This window comes from Bos mutus, chromosome 4 (genome assembly GCF_027580195.1).
Source record: "Bos mutus isolate GX-2022 chromosome 4, NWIPB_WYAK_1.1, whole genome shotgun sequence".
Taxonomy (NCBI): domain Eukaryota; kingdom Metazoa; phylum Chordata; class Mammalia; order Artiodactyla; family Bovidae; genus Bos; species Bos mutus.
This window is the reverse complement of record NC_091620.1, coordinates 71,958,055-71,961,861: the sequence shown is the minus strand read 5'-3', so window position 1 is coordinate 71,961,861 and position 3,807 is coordinate 71,958,055.

Sequence of the window (3,807 nt, the reverse complement as noted above, 5' to 3'; positions counted from 1 at the left end):
ACTCAGATTCACATCCATCGAGTCAGTGATGCCATCCAGCCATCTCATCCTGTCGTCCCCTTCTCCGCCTGCCCCCGATCCCTCCCAGCATCAGAGTCTTTCCCAATGAGTCAACTCTTCGCATGAGGTGGCCAAATACTGGAGTTTCAGCTTCAGCATCATTCCTTCCATAGAAATCCCAGGGCTGATCTTCAGAATGGAATGGTTGGATCTCCTTGCAGTCCAAGGGACTCTCAAGAGTCTTCTCCAATACCACAGTTCAAAAGCGTCAATTCTTGGTGCTCAGCTTTCTTCACAGGCCAACTCTCACATCCATACATGACCACTGGAAAAACCATAGCCTTGACTAGACGGACTTTTGTTGGCAAAGTAATGAATATGCTATCTAAGTTGGTCATAACTTTTCTTCCAAGGAGTAAGCGTCTTTTAATTTCATGGCTGCAGTCACCATCTGCAGTGATTTTGGAGCCCCCAAAAATAAAGTCTGACACTGTTTCCCCATCTATTTCCCATGAAGTGATGGGACCAGATGCCATGATCTTCGTTTTCTGAATGTTGAGCTTTAAGCCAACTTTTTCACTCTCCACTTTCATTTTCATCAAGAAGTTCCTCTTCACTTTCTGCTGTAAGGGTGGTGTCACCTGCATATCTGAGGTTATTGATATTTCTCCCGGCAATCTTGATTCCAGCTTGTGCTTCTTCAAGCCCAGCGTTTCTCATGATGTACTCTGCATAGAAGTTAAATAAGCAGGGTGACAATATATAACCTTGACATACTTCTTTTCCTATTTGGAACCAGTCTGTTGTTCCATGTCCAGTTCCAGCTGTTGTTTCCTGACCTGCATATAGGTTTCTCAAGAGGTAGGTCAGGTAGTCTGGTATTCCCATCTCTTTCAGAATTTTCCACAGTTTATTGTGATCCACACAGTCAAAGGCTTTGGCATAGTCAATAAAGCAGAAATAGATGTTTTTCTGGAACTCTCTTGCTTTCTTGATGATCCAATGGATGTTGGCCATTTGATCTCTGATTCCTCTGTCTTTTCTAAAACCAGCTTGAACATCTGCAAGTTCACGGTTCACATATTACTGAAGCCTGGCTTGGAGAATTTTGAGCATTACTTTACTAGCGTGTGAGATGAGTGCAATTGTGTGGTACAGGTGCTAATTTTTCTTTTGGGTATATACCTAGATATAGAACTACTGGGTCTTAAAGCATGAACAACTTTATAGATAAATGACAAATTATTTTCAAAAGTGGTTATATTTATACTCTTACCAGCAACATGATCACATTGATTCATATAGCCTTCAAACTTGATGTGTCAGGCTTCTTAACTTTTATCAATAGTTGTAGAATTGTATTTCTGTAAGGTTTTCATTTACGTTTCTCAGTTTCTTAGCTCTATTTCCTTTTCTGTTAAACACCTGTTTGAATTTTCTGTGCAGTTTTCTACTAGTTTATTTTTTGTCTGTAGAAATCTTTATTTATTCTGCATAGTAATTGTGTTGTAATAATTTCTCCCAAGTTGTAGCTTTTATTTTTTTGAAAGTATCTTTTCACATGTTTTGATGGCTCATTTTAATGTTTGAACTTGTTAATGTCATCTTTTATATCATACTTATATCAGAAAGATATTCACTTATATTTTCTTCTAAAAGTTAGAGTTTGCTTTAGATATTTAAGCTTTTAATGCTTCTAGATTGGATTTTTGTATATGAAATAAGGTCTCCTTTCAGTTTTTTGGTCCCATTTGTTTATTTTTGTTTCCTTTTCCCACTACTTCCAGTGTGACTTAAAACTTCAAATAAGCAAATTTAATTCTGGACTCTACATTTTATCCCTTGGACAGTTTGCTGGTATAGTTCTGAACCAATACCACACTTTTTAAATTATTCTAACTTTATAATAAACCATTTTATCTGCAAAGATAGGCCCCTCTCATTATTTTCCTTCTTCAGTTTTATCTGGGTTATCCTTGCTCTTTGTCTCTAAAATTTTATCATTTTTCTATGTATAAATTTTGTACATCTTTTGTTAGTTTTTTTTCCCTTTGAACTTCATAGTTTTATGGTATTGTAAATCAATATTTAAAAATGCTGTTTGTGTCTGGTGTATACATATTTTTTGTGTTCACCATATTGAAGTCTTTGATAATGTCTAATCATTTATTTTTAGATTTTTTGGAGGATTTCTATATAGACAATCATATTGTCTGCATAATGACAGTTTTATTTCTTCCTTTTCAAACATTATGTGTTTCATATTTTTTTCTTGAGTTATTGTGCTGTATAGGGTCTCTATAGAGTGCTGAAACTTTTTCTGATTTTCAAAAGAAAACTTCTGTTTTCCTACTGAGCATGGTTTTGCTGTAGTGGTTTTATTTAAGATTGGATTCTAATGAAATGTTTGCAGTCACACATTTTTTAAGTATATTATTTATTCGGCTACCAGGTCTTAGTTGCAGCCTGTGTGATCTATTTCCCCAACCAGGGACTGAATCCAGGTCCCCTGCATTGGGAGCGCAGAGTCCCAGGCACTGGACCACCATGGAAGTTCTGTGCCCCCACTTTTTTAAAAAGCATTTTATCACACAACATTCTGTTTTCAATCAGTTGGCCAGAACTTAGCCATCAAGTTACATATAGCTGCAAGAGAGCTGGGAAATAAGTCTTTTAACTGGTGGCAAAGGGCAAATGGTGTTCTGTTCATTTGAGATAGAAAGTTAGAATGGCTATTGGTTGGTAATGAGGAGGCTCTACCATATATTGGGGATGTTGCCCAGAAACAAAGATGAGAAGTTAGGCTAGTTATCACAAATGTCTTAAGCCCTTCTGTGAAATTATAGAAACAAATAAGAACACTGCAAAAAAGCTGCAAGTTACTTCCTTAACCCATAGATCAACCTCATGTACTTGCTGATCTCGAGTTCCATTCTGGGCCAAATCCAAGACTTCCCTTTTGTCAGGGAGGGAAGAGTAGAAACCGCATTACTGATCATTTAAGATGCTCAAAGTGGAATTAGCAGGACCAGAAATATGAAAATGTTCATGGTAGAATGTAAATTCAAGGTCCTAACTGGTCGTAAGCACTGGTGCCATTTGTTACACCTGCATTTTATATAAATGACTCTAGAGTGAAAAAACATTTCACCTTCTGCAATTTCAAGACTCTAGGTGTATATTGTGAAATAGCCCAGAATATGGGCTCAACTGCAGGAACAGTATATCCATCATGCTTGTATCCCTGTATCTAGCAGAGTGCTCAGCATTTAGCCAATCAATATTTATTGGATAAACTGTTTTCCAGGAATGTTATTAGCCATTTTGTGTTTCTCCTTTAAATGCTGGGCATTTAATTTTTTAAATCAATTTGAAATTTATTTAGGGGAGTAATGTTGAGAATATAACTTGCTTTTCCCCTGAATGTCCAATTTTCTCAATACCAGTTATTGAATGATGCTTTTATAATCCATTGACTTCTGATAGTTTCTTTTATTCTAAGTCACTATTTATAAGATGGTATATTTCAGGGCTGGGTATTATACTGATGTGTCAGTAATGAACTGCTACATGTTTGTAGTAATCTGTTATAGAAGGCTCAGGAAATGCATACAAATGGTGAAGAATGGGAGAGCTGCCCAGGAAAGGTTGCCAAGGAGACCTAGTAAAATTTCAGACATTTAAGAGTAAGATCGGCCTTTCCTTGTGGCTCAGTTGGTAAAGAATCCACCTGCAATCCAGGAGACCCTGGTTCTATTTCTGGGTTGGGAGATCTGCTGGAGAAGGGATAGGCTACCCACTCCAGTA